The sequence below is a fragment of the Corvus cornix genome, chromosome 3 (assembly GCF_000738735.6).
Source record: "Corvus cornix cornix isolate S_Up_H32 chromosome 3, ASM73873v5, whole genome shotgun sequence".
Lineage (NCBI taxonomy): Eukaryota > Metazoa > Chordata > Aves > Passeriformes > Corvidae > Corvus > Corvus cornix.
In genome coordinates, this window is record NC_047056.1 from 28704888 (window position 1) to 28715477 (window position 10590).

Below are 10590 nucleotides of genomic sequence, written 5' to 3' on the forward strand. Positions count from 1 at the left end.
CCAGATGGTGTTTGCAGCCCTGTTTCCTTGCTGTCAAAATTAGACAAAGTCTTTACATGGAAAGGGGCAAGAGTCCGTGGTCTCCTTGGGTTGTCTCCGAGCACGTCTTATTCTACCACCCTGGCTATAATGTGTCTCAGCTTGTGTGAGGAGTCTCACAGCTTTCTTCCCCTAGTTTTTCTCAGCATACCACTAAGCGAGTCATAGAAAAATACACACCCTTCTCACTGCTCTTTATGATGTAGCCGAGATGATTTTGTGGGGCCAGCTTGCAATAAAGGGCACTGCTGAGAGTTAGCCAGGATGTCACCATGATGTCCCCCTATTCACATCTATGTGTGTGGACATCTAAGGAGGGGTGAAAACTGTGTAGAAGATTAACTTTGTAAGCAGCAGTGGTGATAACTTCTACCAAAGAATCCCAGAGGAGCTGCCCAAGGAGCTTTCTGACTCAATGACATTACTTTTTTGCTGAATATAAGAATGCCACGACAATTCACAAAGCGTGGACATTAGTTAACACCATCCTACTGAACAGAAAGGGCAAGTGTGATAGCTAAGATAAGCAAAGCACAATTGGCCTGATAAGACTCCTTGGTAAAAAAAAAAACCAAACCAAACAAAACAAAATAAAAAAAAAACCAACAGCAAAAGAAATTGATACAGAAATCAGTTGATGCAAGATTAAGTGTGGTAATAGAATTAATACTAGCCAATAATTTTTTTTCATGAAAAATAGATCTTATCAAGAAAACCCAATTTCATCCTTTGATGGAATTATAAGTTTAGTCAATGAGAGAAACTGCTCAGACATGATAGACTTTTGTATGGCATTTGATTCAGTATCACATGGAATTATTTTAATGAAAAGTGCTATACAGTATGATAAAGTTAACATTGAATAGACCAAAGCTGGCCATCTGACAATTTCAAATACTACCTGTCATCAAGGAAACATCATTGAATGAGATTGTTCCCAAGTGGGGTACAAGAAGCATCAATATCAAACCCAGTCCTTTTGAGCATTTTCATCAATCATGTGACAGTAAATAATTAAAAAAAACCCCATACAAACAACTCATAAGAGATGTAACATTGAGTAGAGTGGTAAAAATGATAACATGGTAGGCACACAGAGAGATCAGATTCATTGGATCAGGTGGAAATATTCCCAGCCTGAGACAAAGTATTCATTATATAAGAATTTAAGTCCTCAGAGGCATTCCCTGAAACTACCATTTCCTAACACATAGATTTCACCTTATTTCCTTCTAAGGAGATAAGTGGAGTCTTGTTGTAAACAACTTTTGGTTAGACTTTTATATCCAGGGGTATTAAAACACCTCTGCGGAAGAATGAGTTTGACTCACAGTCTTTACTAAAAGCCTTTGCTGTTGCATAAATTATTCCATGGACTGTTTGCCATCTTCTCTCTCTTCCTCAGATAATAGTACTACTGTATTGGATCAATCTGAGTGAAAGTCCAGCTTAAATTAGCATTTAGTGATGGACATAGCAGTGTTAGCTTTGTGGTTGGACTTGATGATCTTAAATGTTTTTTCCAACCTAAATGGTTCTGTGGTTCCACGAGGCAGCATCGCACATTCTGGGTGTAAGGAAGAGCAGTATCATGGACAGTGGCCACTCCTGGAAGGAACTTGGAATGCTGTCAAATGGAAATATCCAAAATGCTGCTGTGGAGGGTAGAAGTAATGAGATCTTTGTTGTATGAATGGGAAAGCAGGGGGAAGATTAACTCCCAAATGTGGCCTTGATGAGATGGATGATTGAATCATGGTCACAACTATTTTGGAGAGCATATAAATGAGCTGCAAATGCTATCTGAGGGCTGGATAAAATGCTGTGGGGGAAGAGCTGAATCAGTTTAGCTTGTTAAGAAGCATAAAGGAATGTGAATTTATTAAATACCATGTCTTTCCAAAGGGAAATCTGGATCTCAAAGTGCATGTATCTTAGCCAAGAGAAGTGTTACAAGAACCAATGGCTGGAAACAGAAACCAGAAAAATTTAAATGAGAAATTAGGGAAAACTGAAAGTATCGGGCATTAACTAGTGGAAAAAATTACAAAAAGAGAGATGTTTTTCCTTTCTACCAATATATTCAGATCAAGACTGATGCCTTCCTGAAATAGATGTTTCAATCAAACATGAGTAATTGGGCTTAACATGGGGTGACTGGGTGAAATTGAATGGCCTATGATATGCAGGAGGTCAGGCAAGCTGAGATATTGCCCTTTACGGCCTTAATCTCTCTGAATCTATGAATATTTGAGTTAGATACAGTAGGTATTTTTGTACTTAGTTAACATGCATCTCAGATACGATTTATTAAAGCTTTCCACCTCTTTGGTGACACAGGTTGGCAGACCAGTGGCACACACTGCAGACAGTTGCTCACCCAGTCTGAGTAATGGTTTACTGATAAGAGTTTTCCTGTAAGCAGTGGTTACAGCAGATAACGTTCACACAGCCCATATGATGAATTATTTCTGCAGAAAATGTTGGTAGACTCATCCTGAATAATGCTTGTATCAGAGCCCCATGATAGTTTACAACAACAACAACAAAGGCTTAAGCTTGCCAAAACCTCTTTTTTTTTCAGCTTTGACATCAAAGAGCTCATTCATTCCTACTACCCAAGTGGGGTAAAGCAATCTGACAGGTAAGGTGAAGATTCATCTGATAGTGCTACATTGCAATATGCTTCTAAAACTGCGGCATGGTTAGACTTTTTCTCTGCTTTTATCACTTTTTTTCGGCAATGTGTAGACCAACAAAGTTTGTACTGTGTATAGATAATTATTCCTTGTTCAGCACACTCACATGAATGATCATTGCCATAGGGAGTGCATTTTTTCATTGGCTCATACATTTACTTACCTGTTACATTGTTCCCCAAACACTGTCCTTTCTTTTTATTTACTAAAGTGAAAAGCAAAATGTTTTCAATAGGTGAAGGATAATTACTGGACTGGTTTTACATGATGCTCAGCACTCTGATCTCTAGCCCATCATTAAAACTCATTTACCTTAAATCATGGAAGTATATATGTTACAACTTCACGCAGAATGACTTTTTAGTCAATTATATAAAAAATATTTGTTTTCATAAATTTTAAAAAGCAATCAATGCATCTTGCCCTCGGCACAAGTGTACACATGAAATGCACACTTGTAGCACAGCAACTGCTTCTACTGGTTTATCTGTAGAGAATGCGGACATTTAAGATTATTGTGTTTCCATAATATTCTGTGAGTTTAACAATGCCAAGAAAGCCGTGCACTGCCTCTCAGGAGCTCTAGCCTCTTGCTTCCCTCTGATTATACCTGATGTCCTGGAGGGAGAGTGGTCTTCAAGAAAGGTTTGTCACTTTGTCCAAGCAGACTCCTTAGTAACTTGCTTTTTGGGTCATAGCTATAAGGAGTACATTTCCTTCCACTCTCCCACCAGATTCCTTGGAGCAGGTGTGGCTTTTTAAAAAGTGCTGAATCGGCACCATGCCTAAAACTGAGCGGTCCCTCAAAGCTGGAAAGACTGCCTTGCTGTCATTGTCCAAGGAACACCTCCACACTTAGCAAATACAAAAGGCAAAGGAAGCTGCTCTCCAAGAAACAAATAGGCTGTCCTGAGTTATGCAATCCCTACGGGCATCTTCCAGTGAGGAGGATCTGATTTGTCACCCATTCCATGGGATCCTGTTTGGGCAACCTGCACTTTCATCTCCCAGGCATGACAGGAGGTCTGAAATACTCAATGTCCCACTGATGGACACAGGCAGCAAGGTTTATCAACAGCATTTTCAATGTCCCAGAGGGAAGATTTCCAGCTATAGCACCTTGTAACCTTGTAGCACAACACACAACATTCTAGCATTTTTTTTCTTTAGTGTATTTCCTTTCACGTCCCTACCTGGCTCACAAAGTTGGGGTTAAAATCTAGGGAATGCTCATGGGTTTTCAAACTTTAGGGTTGGATGGTGTCTTTTTATTTCTTACTCTGTTGCTACTGAGAAAAACAGCTGTATGTGCAATAGCTATTTTCCATCCTGAGTTCTATTTGTGTCTTCTGCATGTGACTTTAAGTAGAAACCACGATAAATCATGCTCTTACTCTTTTACCCAACATCCTGTAGAAGGGGGTTCTGTAAGCCATTACCCAGTCCATATGCTGCCAAGTCCCCAGCATATTTTCATGTAATTGGAGTGAATCTGGATCTAGAAGGCTTGTCAGCAGTCTTTTTTCTTTTTTTCCCATTGGACTGGGGACGGTTGTTGTTTTTTGTGAGTGCTGCTTTGCCTGTTAAACTTCCTGACCAGGCTGGGCAGTCTGCCCTAGTGGTACCAGTAATTCCATCTGGAAACAAAAAGAGAAGAAGGTTCCTGTCAGCAAAGATGAGGCACATAAATAATAATCTCAGCCAAATATGTTAAAAAACAAGTAACAATGTGCTTAAATGTGAAATCAAGATGCACAAAATAAGAATGTCCTAGGTTAGAATAACAGACCACCAAGTCCAAGAAGTGTGTCTCACTGATTATCAGTATGAGTGGTGATAGCAGCATGAAAACGCCTAAAGAGTTTTGGCAGTCTCATGCTTTCTCAGTGTGAAGATCAGTTTACCAGAGCTTTTTTTATCTCTGTACATCATTCTCTTTCAGATCCATTTCTCAAAGAGTCAGGTTCCGTTTTACCAGCAGCCTCTGTGTTTCAGCCATGGCTTTTGTTTGAGAAACCTGTGTTCCATAAGGTGTTTTAATTAATCTCATTACTATACTGCCTATGTTGACTGGTTAAGTAGTATCTCACGCAAGGGTGTTTTCCTCGTTAAGACTGGATACAAGATGCAAAGCAGAATGTGCCATACGGTGGATACAAGAGTCAGAACAATTCTCATGGGAAGATAAAATTTTTAATAATTTCCTCTGTTTATTAAATAGTTGCTGGGTTAATAAATGCTGCACAGTGTGTCCTTCCACAGTCTTGGCCAATAAACCTCAGTCCTTGTGTGCCTGCATCTACTTGAGGTCCAGATGCAGGGACTCACCATTGACTTTGGTCCTGAGCCTCACACAGCTCTTTCAAAGGAGGATCAGTGCTCAGGTCATACCTAACCTTATCTTTGTGTCAGTCAGGACACTAGTGTCTTGTCTCTAAGAGACTTAATGACCCAAACTGGGTCTTTTTCTGAGCAACAGAATTTGTTATGGTAAACTCATGTGGTTTGAATCTTTATGTTTGGCAGCACTCCCAAAGATTGTATGACCTCGTTCCCTTTTGGCATTCTTAAACCATCTGCATTGGGCAAAGCAGTCAGGTCTTTAGATAAATCTCAATTATTTTCCCATTTATGTTTTTTATATAAAGGAATATATTTTTTGAAGATCTTACCATTTTACTGACTGGGACAAATACTGCATGGAGGCAATATGTATAGAAATGCACTAAAATCCTGTTAATTCTCTCCTAATTCCTGTAACAATCTTGTTGACTGTGCCTGTCTTCAAATTTGTGTTGTTATATTTGTTCTTTTCTCAGAAATTTCTTGTTTAAAGGAAGTACGATGAAGCCTTACCAAGAATCTGCTTTACTACTATTTCAACAGCAATAACTACTGTACAATTATTAAGTTGTACTATTAAGACAGAGAGAGTCATTCTAAATAGGAGAAATATGAAGTAGGACATATATTCTGTTGTTTTGGTTTTTTTTTACTGTTTTTATCCTGAAAAGCTGAGACATATGAACTAATGAAAGGATCACCCAGTGCCCTCGCTAGCATTCCTGGCACCAGAGCCCGACTAGATGGCAGTGTTTTTGCATTTATTTGCCACAGAGAAAAGAAAAGCAGACACTTGGTTTACGTTTCACCCTATCTGAAATACTAAGATGTTCCAAGGTCAGTCTCCTGGATAGATAGTGATCCCAGAGCTCCCTGCATCAGAATTGATAAAGCAACTTTTCTTTTCACTTTCTTCACTAGGAATATGAAGTTTATCCTCTGTCCTCTATCAATGATCATTTTCTCAGGTCTGATGATGAAATTTGGCATTGCAGTTAAATCCCAGCTAATAATCCTGCTGATGATACATGAGTCAGGTAGTTTGCAGTTCTTTTTCTTATATATGGATTGGCTCTGAGCTACAGAGAGGAAAAAGTAAGCAAAGTTTGTCACTGACAAGATTTAGGGTATGACTGTGAACCACTGGGATTTCAGCTTTCCATCTCTTTCAGAACGTGTTCTTTCTTCTTCTTTGTCACAAAATTTCTGAGAAATCTATTAGGGTTTTCTTCAGTCTGAAATTTCCAACACCACCAGACAAGAAGTTAAAGCAACTGGAGTTTTCTTTTGCAATACTGTGTATCACTGGAATAATGAGCATGAACAAATTTTCCCAATTTAAAAAAAAAAGATTCATTAGGCATTACACTTGTAGAAAAGCCACAAGGGCATCACTCTTGAAAATTCCCCAGCACCCTTGAAATCTTTTCCATAATACTTACAACAAAACCTGAAACTTATATTTAACATTGATTTGAAAAACTGGTTTGTTATACCCTTAGCTGCTGTAGCCCCTATAATGATACAACTATTAGGTGGAAACATACAGTGTATTCCCCACTAGATATTGCTAATGATAATTCAAGGGATATTTTTACATCCTGGCAACTGTAGAAAAACCAGAGATTGTGGAGAAATCTACAGTGATAATGTTAATGAGGGTCGCTGTCCTGCTTTCAAGAAGAAATTATTTAGTGAGTATTTCCTTTTTTGAGAGAGAGAGATACACTGCAATCACCCCTTGCAGGTTTTTTTTATGTTTTTCAATTATTATCTCTGCTCTAAAAGTGCATATAATGAATTCATTTACAAGTACTGCATTAAGAATGGTAGCCATTATGCAGTGATACGTGTGCGAGGGGGTGGGCAAGAAGTGAGAACAGATCTCTTCCCAGTACTACATTATTATAGAGAGAGAATCTCAGCACAAATTATTCTCTGCCTATTAAAGTACTTTCATAGGCTGAACCAAACAAAGCTGATTCTTCTTTTGAACAGGCAGCCTCGTCAAATATTCAATACCCAGGCGTATACTGATCATTCTGCACTGGTTGTTTTTCTTCATTTCCGTTTCTCCTGAGGTCCTCTTGCATCAGATTTCATGGGTTTCTTTCCATGCCATGTATCCTGAATGGAGCAGCAAATTCTTGCAACAGAGGTAGGTGGGGAATAGATAAATTAACGTGGAAGAAGAACAGAAGCCACAAAGGAGACTTCCTTTCATCTCCAGCCTGAAATCAGATGTTAGAGCTACTGGTATTACGGAAGAAAATGTGAAGAACAGAGGGTTTAGACAGTTTATACTCCCCCATTATCAACTGGTTACTCATGTTCTTTGCCTGGCCATCCTGTCTACATTACTAGGCAGCTGGATTCAAAGCAAGTGTAAATGTATGCAGCACTAGCAGATTCAAAGGAGCCAGGACGATCTACTCTGAAGGAGAATTTGGACCTTGATGATCTAATTTGAGAAAGTTTTGCAGGCACCCAGAGAACAGCCTTTCATTATTATTCCTTCCCAGTGGCCGTGGTTTGCATTTATACCAGCAGAAAAAAAAAAAAAAGTCTACAAACCTCTTGCTCAGCAAGAAAAATAATAGTCCAAGAGGTGCTGGTTGTTCTGGCATTCTTTTTATGTCCTATTAATAGTTGTACTTCTAACCCTAGTGTCATTACTTAGTCTTTGAAGTAATGGAGGCTATGGGAAGTCGATTGTATATAGAAAAGGTAGCTAAGGCAGTTTGGGGCAAACCCACAGAGAAGGAGAAATGCTACTGGTTTGATGTTGGGTAAGGATGAATGGTCTCCTGGAAAATTAAAAGGGAATCTGAAAGTCATGATATTTGGTGATGTAGTAATGGGGAGAGGAGTACGTATTGGAAGTGGGGCTGCTGCTTGAATAACAATCCTCAGTAAGGAATGAATAATTCAATGAATGACTCCTTAGAGTTCACATTTGTAGAGAAAATCTGGAAAATGAAATCCAAGTTTGTATGTTCAAAAGGTAGGGGAAGAAAGTCAGAAAAATAGCCTGTTTTAAAAGACATTTTAAAACTTATTTCTTTTGTGTGTCTGACTGGGATTGAAATATTACCAAGTATTTTAAATTCTGCTTACCAAGGCTCCAAGCAGCAGTATCTCCTATACATCCAACTCCTGGAGATATTTTCTTCTGCAGAGTCCTGAACAGAAGAGTAAAAGCAAAGATGACTTCAGTCCAGCCAGTTCCCTTGTCTTGTTCCTGCAACCTCTCTCCAGACACCCTTCTTTCTCCTGGCATCTCTGAAGACCCCAGAATCACCAGAGTGGTTTTCCCAGCACAGATGATCACTTTCTTTTCATTTCCCTCTGCTTGTTCTGGTCTGGTTTTAAGCACAGACATCTGTGGAGCCTATTTGGTTCTGGGCAGCTTTTCAATGGGTTTACTCAGTGCTACTAACATTCAAGTAGAGGGACTGATGGCTCGTAAACAATGTTGCTTCAAGAATCTGTGAGGATGATGAAAGTGCCAGACTCATGGTCTTTTATGTGTGAACTTCGCCATAGACAAGTTAATTCAGTGCCTGTCACTTTGTAACAAAATGAATTAATAGACTTCGCAAAGTCATTTTAACTTTTCAGAAGGAAACATGGCTATTTGTCAGCACTCCATGCTTTCTCTCTGACCCTTGATTTCACTAGTCAAATAAGTAGCAAATGAGCTGTCTTTATACAAAGACCTAGCAAGCTGCCTGCACGCCCTGGTCTCTTGTGTGGAAGCGGATTTACACAGAAAATTCACCTGTGACTGACATGTTTTTTGAGATGGAATCTGAGACTGCAATAGACCAAGGTTTGAGCTAGATTTTAGTCTGCTGATTTTTCACAAGCATTTGGTTTTTGAGATGTTTCCTAAGATTGACTATTTACCTTTCCTATTTATTTTTCTTTTTTTTTTTTTGGACCCCATACTTACTACTAAAGTTTTTAAGTATCTGGTTCTTACCTCATCATCTGAAATCTCCTTGGAGCAGATAGTATCCTGACATTTAATTATGCCTGAATTGGCTTTTCACTTTTGAATGCAATTGGAATCTGACCTAATTTTTATCTGAGGATTTCAACATATTTGTAGGCGCTCAGCCATGTACAAATGTGTACACACAAACACACAAGACACGCACAGGCAAACAGACACAAAGAGACTGTTCTGTTTTTTTGTAAAAAGGCATTTCAGTCTATTTAAAATTATTAACAAATCCATTCAGACTTCACCATATAATTTTGGACAAATAAACTGTTTCTGGATATAAGTGTCAGTCACAAAAGTAAGGTAGGAGGAGCTGTTCTTTTGTCCTTTAATAAGATATCTGGGTAGGCTGTTGGGGTAGCAAGCATTGTTCATGTCTCTCCCTGTACTGCTGGCTACTGTGTATTCTGATTTGAGCTGTTCTTTTGAAGTTCAGAGGAGAAACACTTTGTATCTGACTTAAGTATCACAGACACAAAGTGAAAAACTGACTTTAGCCAGGACATTAGACTTACCTATATGGTTTCTGGTGTCTGTGCCAGTGAATATTTAAAGAACTGCTACATCATCTTCACAGGACAAGAGCAACATAGGTGTGTCTTCAACTATTGTTCAGTTCAGTGGTTAAAACAAGCTCCCATGACTAAGAGTCTTTGGTTAAAATTCTTGTTTTGAACTTCATTAGAGGAGTCCTCGACCCCTTTTATATGCAGTGGCTGAGCAACCATGCTGTACTGCACTCCCTCCTTTTCATTCACTTTCTGAATCTATTCCTCTGATTAATTAAAGCATTTCTAAATGTTTTATTTTCTCTTTGGAAAACAAAGAGGTGCTATTGAACACCAAATGAACCTCCCATAATCCATCCTTAAAAAAAAAAAAGACTGGTTGCCATTAAATTTTGTATTTCAGCCACAACCCAGAACTTGGCAACCCCTCCTGTCCTTAAATGCAATCCCTCCCCTTCCAAACATGAAGTGGAAATAAGTGCTTTTCTCTTCACTCCAGTGCACTCTCCACTCTAATGTAATCTTCCTCTCTTCTGCGTGTAGCATTTTGGGGACCTTTGAGAGGAGAGCAGCTCTTTGTGTCTTTTACTGCTACTCACCTATTTTTGGAAAATGACTTCATGTAGGATTGAAAATACTATAATAATGTTGTTGACTGTAATAAAAGATATGGAGGAGATGGACAGTGGGTAGATTTCTGATGCCATTTCACTGTTTGCCCTCAGTTGCTTTCTGGCTTTTTTCCATTATCTTGCAGTAATTTAGGAAGTGGAATTACTAGGATGAGGGAAGTTAAAAGCAACATATTCTGAGTTTTTCTTTTTAATTAGTCTCACCCCATCTTCCTCAGCTCCCTTTCTCCTTTAGCAGAAAGTAATATGACAGTTATTAGACAGCTGCATGACCAGCTGGTTGGAGGTCTCCAGGCTACTGATTGCTCTGGTGAGATCTATGTGAAAGTCAGTGCACTGTATCCTAATGTGCAGACAAG